The sequence below is a fragment of the Monopterus albus genome, unplaced genomic scaffold, assembly GCF_001952655.1.
Source record: "Monopterus albus unplaced genomic scaffold, M_albus_1.0 scaffold9.1, whole genome shotgun sequence".
Taxonomy (NCBI): domain Eukaryota; kingdom Metazoa; phylum Chordata; class Actinopteri; order Synbranchiformes; family Synbranchidae; genus Monopterus; species Monopterus albus.
Window position 1 is genome coordinate 1,662,795 of NW_018127889.1, and position 19,085 is coordinate 1,681,879.

At 40.5% G+C, this 19,085-nt stretch overlaps 1 protein-coding gene across 5 annotated transcripts in view; it reads left to right on the top strand.

Moving 5' to 3' along the window:
• Positions 1–19,085, top strand: part of utrn (utrophin) — a 160,206-nt gene that overhangs the window by 60,068 nt on the left and 81,053 nt on the right. The gene's annotated exons all lie outside the window — the stretch shown is intronic.

The window sequence follows — 19,085 nt, forward strand, 5'->3', positions numbered from 1 at the left end:
ATGAAAAAACTAAGCCAGTTGTATTCCTCTGTAACCTGTTACAGCCGTTTGTCAGCTCTATTGATTTCACTAGAAACGACTACTGGTGTGTGGTGGACTAGGTGCCATTTTGTACCCCTGTTGATCATTATTGATTGCTGGTCTTCATTGCTGCCTCTCTTGCGTTGAACATTGACCCGCTCTTGGTCCGAGGGCAAAGGGGACCAGATGTTGAGATTTGCACTGCACACAGAATCAAGGAGAGACTCATGCACCAGACCAGTTCCTGATTCCTTACCAGCTTCGATCATGCTTCATCTTGCAGTTCGACCTAATTCATAAATCCATCACTTTTTAGTCCTCTGCCTATCTTTCTTGTGCATATGTTTGGTTGCTTGTCAGTCTTTCTTTGTATTTTTGGCCAAGAATGATTGCAGATAATGTCTGTTGCAGTATTTCACAGGTTTTGTTTATGTCTCAGCATTTCGAAAAGAAACAGTAACTGCACAAGGACGAGACTAGGTAAAGGAATGAGGGGTGACACTGAGTGATTAACAGTACTGGGTATTTATAACTTTCTCTCTCTTACTAATTTAATTATTTTGCTTTGGCCATGCCTGCTCCTGCTTGTTTTACTGATGCTGGGCAAGACAAGTGAAATCTAATCTTTCCTGCAGCCTTGAACATGTACAGTATCAGCATCCTTTGAGATGAGATCTTCCTGCATCGCATACTTGCCGGTGGGAAGCATCTGTCTTTCCATGCTCGATTACCCTCCCCCTGGTTGCATCAGTCATTCTAGCTTCATTTGGCCTTCCCTTTGGGGAATCAGTAATGCCGGGCTTATCCTGTCTCCCAGGGGTGTGTTGGCTGGCTGTGAGGCTGGAACAGTGACTTCTCAATGATGGATTTGCTCAGGGCTCACCCTCTTGGGGGTTCAGACGTTCTTGCTGCTTCAGGACGGTACTGGCCATAAAAAAAGCTCACCTGGCTGTTGTCTGATTTTGGATATTAAATAGTGGCCATCTTTAAGCACATTTCTCTCTGATCTGACTGACCAGATCATCAGTGATCATAATATTGCATGCCAGTTATATTTGATCCTCAGCAATTCAATTAAGTTAAACTTTTAAAACATATTGACCTGAATAATATTGGTCCTCACTGTGCCAAACAGCGGCAGGGCAGAGCAGGGTGACCTCTGTGCCAGCTCACCATGCTGTGAATGATGGCAAGTTTATAAAATCTCCTGAGTATACATGTGTTTGCATGTCCCTGTAATGGCACTCATTATTTTCATGTACAATACTGACTAATTACTCTTTGCACACAGAAGCCAGTTAATCTGTTATTTGGTTTGTAACTTTTCTTACATTCCCAGTTTAAAGCAGTAATGTCTAATTGTACTCTATTGGACAAATTTTACATCTGTACATTCTTCCCTTAGGCTTTGTTTATGTGCATGGTCTTAAAGTGCACTCACAGAATTGCGTTTACTCCCATTAAAGACAGCATCTGCCTTAAATTTAAGTGTGAGGTTCACTGAGTTCTTGTGATGTCTCATTTCTTTTCGCGCTCCTTTGGCTTTCCATCCGTGCACTCTAATGTTCTTGCTTCTTTGCTTGCATGCTTGTGACAGGAGTAGTTTGCTGGTTAGTTTACACCGAGGAATACAGAGGAGCCTTGGTAGCTCATTTCATCTCCTCTCTTTTGATCTGCTCTGTCTCTGTGTGCAGTCATTTGCTGAGAATTGGCTGAAGGGCCCACCTCTCTCCTGAGGAGTGTCCTCCTACTCTGATTACTGTGGCATTGGCTCCCCGTGTGTGTGTGTGTGTGTGTGTGTGTGTGCTTGTATTGTGAGGAACAGTTTGAGTTTTATGCCTTGGGAAGTGAGGACATTTTTGGTCAGTCTTTTGTTTCTGACACATTCAAAGGGCTTATAGAGGTTTGGGTTTTGGCATTTTACTTTATGATGGTTAAGTTTTAGGGTAATGGGCAAGGGAATGCATTATGTTAATTTGTGTCCTCACAAAGATGGCTGTATGTGTGTCCTGCCAAAGCCCACTTTGGAAACGGCCCTAAAGCAGTGACAGTGTGGAGTCATGGCTTGTCTTTCCTGCTGTTTGTCTGGCAAATACTTTGGGTTTTGGACTTCACACTCCATCCACCTTTGCTCCTCCTGTAGCTCACCAACACCTCAGGACAAGCGACTCCAGCACAGGCACGCAGCCCAGCTATCTGACCTCCCTGTCCTTGAGCTCCACCAGTGTCCTCTGGGTTATTACCATGTGTTAGCATTAGCTGTTAGGGCCTCAGGTGCAGGCAGATAACCCCCCCCAACCCACCCAGTAGCCTGGCTCACGCTCAAATCACAGATATTGTTTTCATGCATGCTTGGTCTCATTTAGTGTACAGACACACACGCCCACAACGCATTCTGGTCTCCCACACGCATATGTACACTGCAGCTAGCTTGAGTGTTGAGTCGCAGGCAGGAGAATTATGCAGTAACAGATTCATAAATAGAGATCATTTGAATTCATCAAGACGGTATTAGGAGCAAGCAGGGACAATAAAAGAAAATGAAGACAGGATTCCGCTCCCAATCAACACTACATGTAAATCACCTCAGATGGATTTCCTATTGGCTGAAGCTGTGATTTGAATTACGCCGCTCTCCTGGTCTCAATTGCTGTTGTGGCAGAAAGTGATCGTTCGATTATAATGAGATGAGGACCGAGAAACCCGTCTTCTGATTGACACACTCCATCCAGTATTAGGTGAAATGTGTAATAAACTACATTTGATATTATGAGGTGCAAATATTAAAGTCCTTCATCCGCTCAGCCCCCCATTCCTACTCTGTCTCTCCCACATCCAGTAAACCCATTTATTGAGCCCAGTAATGCCTGTGTGTGTGTGTGTGTGTGTGTGTGTGTTGGATTTGCTTTTTGTGCACTATTGTTGATGGATTTTGTATGCATACTTCCATTAGTGGCTTTCAGGCAGGCCCCAACAGCAATCTAAATACTTTATCATCAGATAGACGTTATGGTGCTGAAAGCTCTGTAACCAGCCAGCCCCCTCAACATGCGATGGTCAGAGTAAACAACAGTTTACCCAGAAAGGAAGGGAGAAAAGGAGAGGTAGATGGAGGCAAAGTGATCTGTGGGGAATTACAGAAGTTTATTTATGGGTGCATTAATGTTGTTTAAATGACAGTCACAGTTGTCTGTATTGGTTAGATGTATCGCTCAAAAAGGTGCAGAGGTTCAAAACTACTAGTTTGGACAGACCTCTAACTCACCTTCCATTCTCTGTCGCCGGCACCGTTTGCCAAGTCGGTCCGAGTCAGGGGGCGACCTAAGTTGGGGAAAATCAAATGAAGAGTGTGATCATTTTTCTTTTGCCGCTCCTTCTATTCCTGGTCTAACAATCAATCTGCGGGGACAAGGCTTGAGCTCTGCACTCAGCCAGGCAGTGCCCCGCCCTGTCAGTATTTATGGTAAGCACACAAACAGTGCTGACTCACAGCCCATATTGTGTTTTCTCTCTGTGTATGTGAGCATCTGTACCACACTGGTGCTGACAAATATCACAGGTTCAGATTGAAGGAGAGATTATGGCACGTAATCCTCACATAGCTACCCTCAGCCTTGCACACAGTCAATAATACTTCCCAGAAGAGGATTGACCCAATTAATATTTATATTTTACCAAGAAATGGTGCAGCTTTATCCTCTACTCATCATTACTCCCTGCTACCTCTCTTCTCCTTGACCCTTCCCCCTCCTTTTCCTTTTGTTTACCTGCATCCTTTTTTTCCCTTTGTGATTCTTTCCGACCCTTAGCCATTTCCCCCACTCTCCAATCAAGGGTAACAAATTATTTAAAAAAGAGGCGGCACATTTGCTGAAAGATAGTCTTCATTCTGTTGCCCTTTCTTTAGAGATGAACCTTGAAGGCGCTTCATATAATCATTCAAAGAAAAACAACTCTGATTGAACTAAGCAAACTTTTTTTTAGCTAAGAAGTATGAAGCCATACCTATTCTGTACCTTTCTTCACTCTGCTCAGTACGGTTTCCCTAATAATGCACCTCAGTAAGCCACATACAGCAAACGCTCTGGCTCATTTCCTCCTCTTCCTATTTATGCTGTCATCTGCTCTTCACATTCTACTGTTAAATCATTCATGCTCTCCCTCTATTCCTTCTGTCCTCCTAAAACTTCTGCCTGAAGTGTCTTTTCCTCAGCTCTTACACAGGTGTCACGCAGACTGCTTGATTCCATTTATGAGGCACACCTTTATGTGCTGCTAAAACAATGTTCAAATGTTTGTTTTTTTTCTGACGGCATCTAATCAAGCAGGGTTAGATCTTTGGAGACATTTCCATCACTGAAATCATACCCACTCACACATCATATGTGGTTTGCCTTAATGACCCCCAGGTTAGCTGAAGGTTTTGTGCCTTTTAGCTCTAAAGCATTTGTTTGTGTCTTTTAATGTATGTGTGCATGCCTGTTGCCTATTTGCATCAGCTGGCCTGCCTGTCAGTCTCTTCAAGGAAAGGTTTCCTCTTCCTATTCCTGATTAAGAATAGTGTGCAAGCTTAGAAATAATAAGACTGTAGAGGCGGACTAGTGAGTAGGTGAGTCTCACTACCACAGCTGTCAGTAGTGACTGGAGTGTTGCCGTGGTCTACAGGAAAACTACTATAAAGGACATTCTTGTTGACAAATGGTTTTGTGTGACAAGATTTGTGACAAACACCTGTATGTGGTTTTCTAACTGATGTCCTTCTGAGGGTGGATCCTTTGTTCTGTTTTAGTATAAGAGTAAGAGGTTGTCTTTTCCATGCCAGCATGTGTTAAACAGAGATGGCTCATCATGTTGTTAATTTCTTCTGAGACTTAGCAAATCTCTAATATTAAAGAAGAATTTCTACAACACAGTGAAGGGAGGATCCCCGACTTTGGGCTGTGAGTGGCCTATATGAAGCAGAGCCCAAAATGTAGTGGTGGAGGAAAAGTGGGCGAGAGAGAAGAAAAACGGCAATAACAGAAAAATAATCACACCCAGAGACAATGTTAGAGGGATGAAGGGAAATAGCAATGTGCAGTTGCTAAAGGAGGGATGATGGTGTACTGTGCATGCCCCCAGAGGTGCAGCCAAAAACAAATAGCAACTGAAAATGCTTTCTGCTGTTATGTCACAGCGAGATTAAAGATAAATCGTGCTATATATAGTCTGTAATCTGCAGGATGGTACAACCAGTGTCAAATGCCACAGCAGAAAACTGTGGGGAAAAAGAGTTTGATGGGTATGATGGGTTGTCAGACTGGCTTTATAAAAATATTGAGCAGAGAATCTTAACATTGCCCGAAGGAGTTCTTGCTGTTGACGTGTAGTTTCTGTGCTGAGCAGCATTAAATCAGAAACGTCCTTTTCAGACAACATGGTTAAAAGATTAGACATGAGACAGCTCTATCAAATGTGAGATATTTGGGAGAGTTGAGAGAGGGCTCAGATGACGGGAGAGGATCAGTGTGATCAATGGCAAGGTTTGTGAAAGACGGACACTAGACATAAGCTTTAACTCCGCTCGAGCGGTACAGCACCTTCACATGTTGGGCCATAGACATCAAAGAAAACTGAGCAATTCGGTGCGCAGAGGAATGAAATTAGATTTCCTACAGTGCTGCAAGTGTGGGTGTTCAGTGGATCAGCATATTTCATAGTTATCACCCAAATGTCTGAAAAGAGGGACATTTTCACTCATCAGCCCGGAGGAGATGAGGCTGTCTTTGTTGAAAAGGAAGCAAGGAGGGTGACTGAGAAGGCAAAAGATGAACAGAAGCACGTCATGCCAGCGAAGAAAATGGCTGCAAGTGTGTGTGTGTTTAAGGAAAGCACTGAGATGAAACATGACATGGTGGAAGAATGGGTAAAAAAAGAGAGGCCTATTGTGTCGAGAGGAGGTGGGAATTGGATATGAAGCAAGGTGGAAAGAAAAGGGTTAAAGACATGAAGAGAGACCTGAAACTGACAGAAGGAGAAAAGAGCAAAGATGTGGTTGATAGAAGCGTATGGCTGCGTTTTGAGGGTTATAGGCTTTATTTGAGGGTCACTGGAGAGACTATCACACTTACACACTAGCGCAGTCACACATACTGCCCAGAATCGATCCGAGTGCTCATTTTCAGTAAGAAGGATTTTCTGAGATTGGCCATATGGTGAAAATTCATTTGCTTCAGTACATGAGCAACTTCATTTTCACCACCTGCCTCGGTGAACAAAAGAGAAATGCCAACAAAGCCTATTACACATTTGTCCAGTTTACAGCTGGGTAGGTCTTGGTGAATGTCGCCGTCTTTTAGCCTCTGTCTTCAGTGTCTGTGTGTGTGTGTGTGAATGTATGTGTGTACCAGTCCGTGGCTGCTAAATATCATTGGGATTAGCACTGGGGGCTTAATTAAAAAGCAATTACCTTTGGTCGCTGTGGGTGACGCTTGCCGAAGAATAGCTCGGCCAAGCTGGTGAATCGTGTGAGAGACCCTTGGCGTGCAGCACACACAAACATGCACACAAATTGTGCAATTGGCTGAGGTTTTAAAGGAGGATTAAAACAGTTGTTAATTAGTGAAGTGGGGTGGAGGCTGCAAGGACAGCGGAGGGGCTCTGCGGCCAGACACACTGAATTCCCCCTCTGCCTCTCATAGCCTGTGTGCATCCCTCTAACTAGTTAACAGAACAAATGATATAGCCAGAACAAAACAATCTTTTTCTGTGATGGGCTAGTCATCATTCTCTCCCTTTTTTGTCCGTCTCCCTCTCTCTGTTTTCCAGTTTTAATTTTTCTCTTTTTTTAGTCTGAGTGAAACCCTAAAATAGCATAGTTAGCACCAGAGCTAATCTTTTAATTTTAAAGCTCCAATTAGATGTTGCTAATGACAGTAATTATATCATCTCTCTGAGACTGAGTGCCCTTGGAAAAACCCAGTATATTTGAATCAATGCCGAGTTATCTGGCAAAAATGTGTGTGTATGGGAGTATGGGAGGGGTGTACACTCATTTGGTAGTTTATTATGCACACCAAGCTAAAACTAATGTAGTCTAATAATGCTCGCTGAATCCTTCCAAATTATACATTATCACCTTCATGAAGGATGATTTATTGCAAGACTGTTGGATTAAACTGCAGTGGTTTTAGTTTTGTATACTGTAATAATAATAAACCTCTGCAACACTCACAGGACTTTCTGAAAAAGGTGCTGGGTCCGAGAATGTATGAGGGTTGTGAGAATTTAGCCTGAGCTGAAATTTGGGTAAAGATCTGGGTAATATGTTTTGTTGGTTGAAACTAAAGGGCAGGAAATGTAGTCACTGATCTGTGAACGTATACGTCTCTACATCCCAGGTTTGTAAGGATTCACTGTTCTCACAATAATAATCAGTACAAGCTGAGCCACCAAATTGTTATATTTTTGGGGGGGTTTGAAGTCACATTGAACTAGTGGATTAAATTTAATATTATGTATTTGCCCTCAGGTTCCTCGATTTGTGGTAGTTCATCAAGACTTCATTTTGGATTGATGTTTTCCATCCTGGAGAGAGACCATTTATTACCACTAACCACTCTGGGAAAAACACACTCACACACATGATCACACCTCTGCCCCTGACTGATGTATTGTAATTGCCCTCTGTGGTTTTTCCATCCTCTCTCACTCTTATTATAGCCCATTTTAGGCTCCACCCTGCCAGACAGTGCCAAGTGAATGGAAACTAATAACCGACAGGGCAATCAACGAGTGCGCTCGATCCCTCTGATTCTCTCCTTCCTCCTGACATCACTGTTGTTTGACTGTCTAGTTTCACTCTGCATGGCCTGTGTGTGAGATCATTACTCGTTTGGGATGGCTTTACATCCCGTTGCTAAATGTCCCCCTCATGCAGAGATAAGAGTGTCCAGCTCACAGCCTGGGTGTGTTTCATAAAACAAACACTCACTCCTTAGTGGCACTTGACTACATTAATTACTTCCCCTTTACTGCTAACCTACGTGCCGGTGTATTTTTAGGGTTGTTTTCAAAATTTGAAGCATATCCAACCTCTAATTATCTGTTCAAATTGAAAATTCTCTGTGTAGAAGTGCAGGTCACATCTGGTCCATCAGATGAATGAACCACATGTCTGTCCACTGTATGTCCTTTTATGCTACTAGGCTATTATTATTCTTAATGCAATATGGAGCGAAGTAGCAACCCCTGGACATGACACCATGCAACGTGTCGCATCCGCAGCATCCTAAGAAAGAGCTTCTAACTTCTAGTTGAAGCTGTGCATGACCTTCTGTGCTATTTTTATGTTACTGGCCTGGTTCTGTTATGTACTGATTTGCCTTGACAAGAAATATCGTCACATTTTAATATACAAGCCTTGACCAATTTAGCCCCACTCCGGTGTTTTACTGGACTGCTTTGCGATAATGATTGTCTCATGTACAGCAAAAAACTGAAAGGATACTAAAACCAGCTCAGAGTCTTCTGTTTGGCCCCTGTGTTGTCAGTGTGGATTCACTTTGACAGTACATCTGTTCCTGTATTAGTGCCCTGGAGTGTAGCTGTTCTCACCACTAAATCTCCACCAATGACACTGCTCAGTCTCCAGTTAGCATTTCAGATATATTCAATTTTTACTTAAGAACTTTTGTTGACGGAGCGGAGAGCTTACTGTCTCAAGATCAGCAAAAGCAGCACTCTGGCAGCGTGACAAATTTTGTATCACGACTATCTGAAAGTGCAAGCATTGGGAATCTAGCTGTTAATATTTTTTATGTCTGCCTAACTGCATCTCTGCTTATCTACTGAAATACTGTCACACTTTCTCTCCATCTTATCCACCAGCTCCTTTTCAGAGCTTTACAGACTTCCCTGTGTTCTTTCAAATATTCCTTTGCTCTTCTACTGTATTAAGTGCTTTAGTAAAGGCTTGTGATCAACCTTACTTTTTATTTATCTCCAAGGTTTCCCATTTGAATGTAAAGAGCACAGTTTATCAAGAAAGCCATCCATGGCCACAAACAGAATGAAGTAGCTCAAATTTCTTTCTCCCCAACTGACTGTCCTTCAATTTCTCCTGTGGGATCCTGAGCTGTCCCCAGGCCAGATGGGATGCTTTTGGTCAGCATGCTCTGGCTCTTCCTGAGGGTCTCCTCCCTGTTGGAAGTGTTTAATGCCAGCCCAAAGATGTCCCTGGGGCATTGCAGTCAGCAGCCCAAGTGCCCTCCTCAGCTGGCTCCTCTCAACACAAAGAAGTAGCACTTGTACTTTCTGCATAGAGGTGAACTCTCTACCTAGGCGCGAAGGAAACCAGGATCAAATGCTCGTGTCTGTGATATTTTTGCTTCAATCATGACCGAAACTTGAGATTACAGCAGAAGATGTGAAACATAATCTACTGCCAATAAAGAGCTTTGCCATTGAGCTCAGCTTTCTTTTCATTAGCCAGTCCAGTTCAACATGCACATGCCTGAGGTTTCCACAGAAACCGGTCTTTTGACTTGACACTGATCTTATTTCTCTCCTGAACAAGATCCAAATTCCCTCTTTTACTGTAAAGCAGCAGCTTACTCCATAGAGGTGTCTATACTTTTTCATAGCAATACTTAACACGACATGTTTGAAAAGAGAGGAGAGGGATGAATGGCAGCATTAACATGGACTTCATTGTGTAAGGGTTACAATAATATAAAGCATGAACCGCAAATGCTGGTTGCCATGACAGTGTCGCTAGCAGCTTGTTGGAGGAGAAAAAGGACCAGCAAGCAAACAGGTGAGAGGCAGTGGAGAGGAAATTAATGAAGGAGCAAGAAATGTCATCTTACCCTACACATGCAGCAGAGATGTACTCAGTCTGGTAACAGTGTAATAAGCACCAGAGCCAGAGTGCATAAAGGTTACAGTTTCATAACAGGTGACGGGGACTAAAACTGACCCCACAGTTCTGACACAAGCTGTGCCTCTCACCACTTCCCTAATACAGTGCTGTAGTAGTGAGTCCTAAAGCCCAGAACTGAGTCAGCGTTTTTGCACTTCAGGTTCCCTTGCCCTGAAGTCAGTGGTTTTTTTTTTTTTGAATGGGCCTTTGGTTAGACATCTGAAATAAGGTCTGTAGTTAACACAAGGTCATTACATTTGCACAATTTGTTCTATGATATAAAATACATCAGTAAAATACCCCACTCATGATTTTTAATGCTTTTATGTATCTTAAAAAAGGCGGTGGCTGAGATTACAGAGGCTGTATTAACATTCACCCCACCAAACGCAGAGACTCATCTACTCCCTAGCCTGCCTTTACAGCCTTGTTGTTTTTAAACTCATGCACTTGCAGAATATTATAAATAACTGACGCAGTGACTTTATTTAAGATTAGGATTGAAATAAGACAACAAACTTTTTTTTTTTTTAATGTGGCAAATATTTTGTTCCAGGTATCTTAGAAAACTCATGCAAAATTAGAGTGCATGACTTTTTCCAGCTGTAATTACACTGCTGACTTGTCCTCAGTAGGACAAATGGAGACTAAGCAGAAATACTTGTAAGTCGGGAGGCAGGGCAGAAAGCTCAACAAACAAGTGACCTGAGGACATGAAATCAATCCAAATTACAGTCAGTGTAAGTGATTGATCGGCCCAACAGTTCTGGGAAGGTTTCCATTTTTAGGTCAAATGTCAGTCAAGCTACTGCCAGTGAAGTGTTTCAGAGAGAAGAGACTGCACTTGCTCTAATTTTTAGTCTGGCCTGAAGAGAGTGTTCATTGTTCATCCCCAGCCATTTAAATCTCTGGTACAAATATTTTAATGGCTTCAATTCTGATAAAATTGGCTTTCACTAAACAGCATGCATTAGAGTAATTGTATCTGACTTCAGAAGGTCTGCCTGCTAACCCTTTCTGTGGTTATGATCTTGGGTTTCTTATTAAAAAACAAGAGAGAAGTTTTGATTTAAGCATTTCTTACTGGTCTCCATTGTTGTGCGTATACTCACCTAACAAATGATTTTTTTTGTTGTTGCTGTGTGATGTGCAAGATGGGATACTCAAACTCTGCCCAGAGTTCCTTTGATGGAACTTAATGAGGCAGTTCTGTGCTGCTTTTTATAATAAATTCAGTGATACAAAAGAATTACATTAAAAATGTTCCATAGCTGAATAAGATATAATAAATTTAGTACTTGAATTTGAACATTGAGCCATAATGTCCAGGAAAAACTCTCTTGGGCATTGCAGGCAATATTGCTGTGAAACAGTTAAGTCTGATTGGATGGCTTCCTAACCCCACAATTGTATATTGCCAGTAGTATGAAGGCTATTGTGCTGATGTGTTGTGTATCGCTTCTAGAAACTGCATGTATCAAGGGACAGAATTGCGGGGGACAAATAGTCACTGTAATGGAAGATGGGCTTCGGCTATATCTGTGGCATAACTCAGTTTTCCCAGACTGTTGTGAGGTTTATTCTCTATTCTCCAATTCCTGTACAGAACAATACTACCGTTTTTTTCTATTTTGTGTCTGTTTTCATTTTTCTTAGATTATTTTTTTCTCTGAACGGTCTGATGTGCCCCAGTGACTTAAACATTGGTGTTGTGGGATTGCAATTGCAGAGATGCTTCTGCATAAGTCCACTTATTTCTGTTTATACACTTGCGCTGACAGGCTTTAGGCCTCAAGCAGGTGGTAAATCAATTTATGTCTCCAGTACTCTCCCATAGATGTCACTCATTACCTAATTGCTCAATTCACTGGTTTACTTTAATTAACCACTGTATCGCATGCCACTGTGACAGACTGATAAATGGCTTGAACACTGGGGCTGCTGTCTGGTGTTTGTGAATTGAACACTGATTGGCTGCACAGTTAAGACGTCACACACTCTATCTCTAACTCTTTATTTCCATCGTTTTTCACTTTCCTGCCTCTCTCTCTCTCTCTCTCTTTCTCTGCCAATGGACGTAGTGTACAGAGCGCCTGCTTAATGCTCCACTGACATTTATAAGTGACTTCTTCCTTTAAAGTGATTAAGTTGTTTCAGACCATGATGTGCTCAAATCACTAAAACGGCAGATTTATTCCGGACATCAGATGCTTAAATGGCTTTTTTCTTATTTGAATAGAGAAATGTACTGTAAATTTTGCCATATTTAAATATTAACTTTATTAAGTAGTTTGTCAAAGAAGCCTATGCACATTAATGAGGTTTTATGTTTATTATTTTTATGCATAGACTGTTTCAGTGATATATAGCAAGTTCTTGGGAAAGGCTTGTGATTAAATTTGACTTAAAAGTGTCATCTATATTACTTTATATTTCAGAAAAGCTGCTTTTGTAGTAAAATTTTCATGCTGTACTGTTTCTTTGATCTCCCATATTAGACCTCTTAATATATTTGGTGGAAAAAGCTACTTTTAAGGGAAACTTTATTTTAGAGTTTAGTTCATTTATGCATATATGAGTTGGAAAGTATCAATAGCTCATTTTGCCAATAAAATACCGTGACTGACTGTTGGCTCATTATTGCTCCACTGCTATCATTCCTTTTCTAAACTTGGCTGCCCTCGTGCTCTTACTCAAGGACTCACTTTGCAGCTGTTTCACTCTCTCCTTCTCTGTTTACTCCCTCCTCATCATTTGGCTCTCTCAGTAGAGGATTGCTATTTTAATTGGTGTATCAGTGAGGAAATGATGCAGTCCTATTTTTCATTTCAGCCTTAAGTTATCTCACAGTTTTCATTGATGTTGAAGGTTGAGTCTCTTGTATTTGTCATGCTGCCTCTCTCTGGCATTTTGGCTTATGGATGCAGCCTGGTTTTATGAGATGACCTTTGTGGTCATATTATGTGCAGCATATTTAGCTGGCAGGTGTCTTGCTGACATCATGATTTTCATATTTTGAGGACCAAGCATGAAGGGTTCAAGGATCACTTGCTTGCTCTTTTGGGAGTTTATGTTTTAGACTGCACAGTTTTAAGTTATACAAACAGTGAATGGCAATGATATTCTGTCACTGTAGTTTAGCTCAAAATCAGTCAACCATGGCTCTATTATTCATCGTTTTTTTTTTCTAAAAATGCATACTATCTCCAGAATTAATTACTCTGGTTTCTTTAAATAGCAGTGCCCCAGGCCATTCACATGACTGGCACAGATGTTATGGCCTCATGAGACCGGCATATGCCATGTGTCTGCACCACAGCGCTGCGATATCAACACCAACCTTCCTTTGACCAGAGGCGAGAATAAATCATACTGTGGTGAGAATCGAGCAAGTCAAATCCCTACTGTATGTCACAAGTCATCATACAAAATTCTGAGGATCTGATAATGTTATCGAAATATCCTGTTTAAGTGAAACATACACAAACCTCATTTGATTATTGTGAATCATTTTAAGTTGTAAACTAACCCCTGGCTATTAAATACAAAAGGTATGCATTTTACTGCCATCAGAAAGTCTTTTCAATAAAATACCTGTTTGCAAGCAAACAGCTTAAACTTTACGTTACCTTTTTAGCTACTGTTTGATCAGCTAATTAGCTAGCATACACATTCATTGGCTTGTGTTTCTTTCTGATTTTTGTAGTGTCAAATGAAGTTGGATATTGTGGAGGTTGTGTTGCTGATACTGGTGCCTCAGACTGCTGTTTTCTTCTTACTGCCTTCACCGACAACATAATCCTTGAATCCAGATTTTATTATTTTTGGACTAGGTATAGATGTATCTTGTGATATGTGTTGCCCTCTGCTGGGCTCCAGCATTCTGGTTGGTTGCCAGGTTTACCTACATTGCACAGAGTTGGGTTTCGAAAACAAAATGAAACTTTTCAATATCTAGAAAAATGCAAATATTTAATCAAAAAAAAGTGAAGAAATTTTTGAGTCGTGAAGTTATGAATGCCAAGTGAAGTTGAGTCTTGTACCAGTGTGAGGCAAGCAAGTCTCAAGTATTCAATTTTGTGACTTAAATCTGACTCAAGTCAAGTCATGTGACCAGAGTTCCCCACCTCTACCTTTGACCCTGAGGATGAACCTTGGTTTAGGGTCACATCTGAGCTAATCACTGTAAAGACACATTTCCACAGGAAGAACGGGTCATCTGAAGAAATACGGAGGCTGTATCTGTTTTTATGCTGCAGGAACAGTGCTAACAAAGATAAACTATAACTCCTATGACACCTTTCACTTAATATCCTCCTCACTGAATTCATAAAAAGTCATTTGATTTAATTCATCATCTCCCAGCCCCTCAAACTTTACTTTCTTACATAAAATAAACATTGTCTAATGTTTTATGTTCAGTTTTTTGTATTTCCAGGCTTCAGTGTGCTGCAGTGCCAAAGACGTTGCATCCGCAGGAGCACAATATGTAAAAACTGTAGAATGTAGTAAAAAATGCTTCACTGCAGTTGTCCTGAAGCTTTTAGAGTACCTCTTTTGAGTTTGAATCAGTACTGGCTGCTCTGGAGCCAGTAATGCTCCAAAAACTCAGCAATGCTGGCCATTATTCTGCACCATTGCATTTAGTAAATTTGCCCTCTGTGAAATGTGCTTGTAGGCGTGTTTGTGTATGTGACGGAGAGAGAGGGAGAGATGGACCTCACAGAATGGGCTGCTGTTAGTGTTGTATCAAATTCGAGACCTTTGAGCATCCTAAAGCGTCTAAAGAGTGCTGTATCTGTGAGAATTGGTCAAGCAGAGTAACATGAACATCATATGATCTGTGAAGACAATGGGAGTTTGTGTTTGTGTATATGTGGCTGAAGACAATGGGAGTTTGTGTTTGTGTATATGTGGCTGTGAGTTTGTTTGCAATGTGATTTAGAGACCGGGCTTCAAGTCAAGCCAATTACTGCATCAGAACTCTCCCAGTCAGAGCTAAGTGGACTAAAAGAGAGGTCTGAGGCATAAATCACATCCCACTGTCAGACTCCAAGTGGGTTTGACGACAGTTATGCTGTTGGGGGTGGGATAATGGAACAGATAAGTGCAGAGTTGGAACCTTGAATTTGGTTATAAAAATATAATTCAGTAATGTTCTTTTGTGAAGTTTCATTCAATCAGATTGTTAAGCGGAGATAGCCTTGATGTCAGTGGTAACTCAGACATTTTTTTGTTCCCTGTTCTTATAGAGGATACAGTCTTTAAACAGTGTGTGTTTGGAAGACTTGATGGTAAACATCTATCGGCAGGGTGTCCCGGATTCTTCAAAGCATTTTATTATTTTTAGCCTTGAAAAATAGGATCTCCATTACAGACTGGGTTCAATTACTGAGGCTGCTATCATCATGGGAGGATAGCTCATTAAAAAAAGGGTAACTTAATTATTATTTGTGTAGGTACTGCCAGTTAGAAACATGCATATGCTAATGTACAGTACAAGGAGCAAAGCTGCTGTTTTAATTGCAAGAAGCGGTGTAATTATATAAAGCAGATTAACCCTTATTATGTCTCACGTAGCCTCAGTGATTTGCTCTCATCTTACCTTTGGTTAGCTTCTGTTTCTGTTGCCACCCAACTGGTGCAAACAACTCAATCAATCAATCTTTATTGCTAAGTATGTTAAAATTCAAGGAATCTGACTCCAGTTCAGTGGCCCCTAATAAAATAGAATAAAACCAGAATAGAAGACAGGCCAACAAGTAAAAAAACAAGACAAAAAACATCTATTGATAAATGTGTGTACATACTGTATATACAAGTTAAAAAGCGCTATTTGTTGTGTTCAGTGATTATATCTATAAGTTGTTGCACTGTGGTGTTTGCTGTATCTTGGTGTACAGTGACCTGTGGCGCCGTACAGAGGGGAGGAGTTCAAACAGTTTGTGTCCAGGGTGTGAGGGGTCTGCAGAAAACTTCTCTGCTCTCCTTTTGACCCGTAAGGTGTACAGGTCCTCTATGGAGGGCAGGTTGGCACCAGTGATTCTTTCTGCAGTCCTGACTGTCCACTGGAGCCTGTTCCTGTCCTGTTTGGTTGCTAACCCAAACAGGACAGTGATGGATGAACAGAGAACTGATTTGATGATTCCTCTCTGGAGCTGCATCAGCGTTGTTGTGACCACACCACAGGGCGGCCTGTTCAACCTCCTGTCTATAGGCCAACTCGTCACCGTCTTGGATGAAACTGATGACCCTTGTCATCTATGAACTTCAGGAGTTTTACAGAGTCAACAAAAAATACAAACCAAAAAAAAAGAGTTTTGTCAGGTTGAATCAGTTCAGTTTGAATCAGCTCTTCTCTTTTCTTCTTTTTACTTCAACTGCTAAAGGTGCGGCAGGTTAGAGGAGGGTTAATTTGGTATCAGAAGGTGAGCATTCAGACCCATAAGCACTAAATAAATGCAAAACATAGGAAATAAAATGGATCTAAGTGGTCATTTTACACTTTCCCCAGGCGGGTGTTGCTGCTTCTTAAAATGTAATGCATTAAGCTGCCTAATGCATTTCTTAGTATGTTCTGCATTAAAAAGCTTATCATCACTTTTAGAAGTGATGTAGGACATAAAAGGTTATTTCATTTATGGTGTTCTTCTGATTGGAAGGAGCACTCGGGAGATGAGATTATGCTTTGAATGTAACTATGACCCATGGGTGGAGCTGTTTAATTTTACTGTGTAGTTTTATCCGTGCTAATGGCGTGAAGCTAGGGATGGAAAAGTAAGATCTCAGACACACGTCTGCATGTTCACCATTTAAGTCCAGACTAAAATATCTCAACAACTCTTGAATGTTTTGATATAAAAACTGGGAGACAGACTTACTAGATAGAGTACTTTGATAATCCCCACAGGTAATTTAAACATGAATGGGAGCTGGTGTAACAAGCTGCTGCTGCTGCAGTGGCGCCATCTTATATGGTCCCCAGAGAATTAATCCTAAAGACCACCAGCAGTTCAATATTTTTACTTTTCCTGGGAAGTATAAATACAGTATCTACTTAAATGTCAGTTTAAAAAAAAAAATCTATATTTACATGCATGGTTCCTAGATGAAATGTACTGACATGTCTGGCACCACTAGCAGGTTGGCATAGGTGTTTTTAGTGAACTATCTTGACAACTATTGGACACATTCATGTCCCCCTCAGGGTGAACTGTAAGACCAGTGTTCACTTTAGTGAACAGTCTCCCAGGGCCACTAGAATGGCTGATGATTCTTACAAATATAAAATGTCTTTGAAAACGGGGCAGTCTTTGGGAAATCATCTTTTGCTCTATTTAAAGCATCTTCATGTTACAGCTGCAATAGCAGAAGACTGGTTTGATTGATAAGACACGCCTTTGAAGCAACCCATGAAATTGATGACAAGCTAACAAGTAATCCAGTGATTCTGTTCAAACAAAACATTCAGTATAAGCATTAAGTTGATGCCATGCTAACAAGAGACGGTTATTATGATGTCTCCTGGTTTGTCATTAAAATACCAACAGTTTTTTCTTCCTGTGTTGCTTTTCTTTTCAGTTAAAATGCTAATAATGTGTCAGATTTCGCCTTCTCTATGTTTGAATGATTAACGGGATTCATTTTTCTATTTGTAATGATTTCTAACATCTTCAAAGCTGTAAATATGTTGGCGTATGGACTTTTTCCCCACCATATCAGACTAATGTGTAAAAGTGTCTATGAATCAATGCATATTTCAGATCTCACTTTAGTTCACTGTAATTGGACAGGTCTTTCATCTCTTGCTTTTGCTGCTCTTGAATATGGGTTTCTTCATCGAGGCAGATCAAAGGCACCACTTACAGATTAAAAAGAAGACAGTATAAATATCTGTCTTTGTGTGTGTGTGTGTGTGTGTGTGGATGCACTCATGCTTATCTGCTTGTGAATACTCACCACAAAGAACATTTCAGCGAACTTTGATATCAGCTCCCTCTTTTCTGTGTTTATCTCTTTTTATCTGATTGTCTTAATCCTTATCTAACTTTACTGCACAGCTACCAGCTCAAATTCTGACACATCTAAAACACTCATTTAGTAGTCGGTTAAAAAAGACTCAGCTTTATCTGTTGAATGACTGGATGGAAGAAAATTACTTGAAAATAAGTCATAAATTAACGTTCATATGTGGTGACTTCACTATAGATTTGTTGAATCCTAACAAGCACACAGGAACTGAGGAGTTTATTAACACATTATATTGATGCAGTTTATACCCAAAAATTACAAAACCAAGTAGAGTAACAACCCAGCATGCAACACTAATAGATAATATACTTACCAATGTTATTGACAGCAAAATGACAAGTGGATTACTTATAAATGATATTAGTGATCATCTACCAGTATTTGTGGTTTATGAGGGCCAGTATAGAAAAGAGAGGCCAAAAACAAATCTTTTCTATAGGAGGGTGACGAATGAACATGCTGTAAGGAGGCTAAAAGAGGATTTTATGGGGCAAAACTGGGAATCAGTTTACAGAGAGGAAGACTTAGATAAAGCATATGAGCAATTTTTAAATATATTTAAGAAAGTATATGACAGGAACTGTCCTCGTAAGCAGTATAAAAACAAAAGGAATTACAGTGGGAAACCGTGGATGAGTAAGGGATTACAGAATGAATGTAAAAAGAAGAATGCATTATATAAAGAATTCATAAAGGACAGGTCAAAGAAGGCGGAAGAAAAATATAAGTCATATAAGAACAAATTAATTGAGATTTTGAGGAGATGTAAGAAACTATATTACTCTAAAGTATTAGAGGATAATAAAAATAACATGAGAGGTACTTGGAATATATTAAATAAATTGATTAGAAACAGTTCCAGCAAGAGTAACTACCCTCAATATTTTATGGATAATGATACACCGGTTAATAGATTGGAGGATGTAGTAGATAAGTTTAATAGGTTCTTTGTGAATGTTGGTCCTGGTTTAGCAAGAAGCATTTGTACAGATGATAAATCCGTCACTATAAATAATAATGCAAGCGAAAGGAACATGAGTTCTATGTTCTTGAAGCCGGTAGTTGAAAAGGAAATTATAGAGATAGTGAACAAATGTGGTAACAAAACATCTAGTGATAGTGATGGTATCAC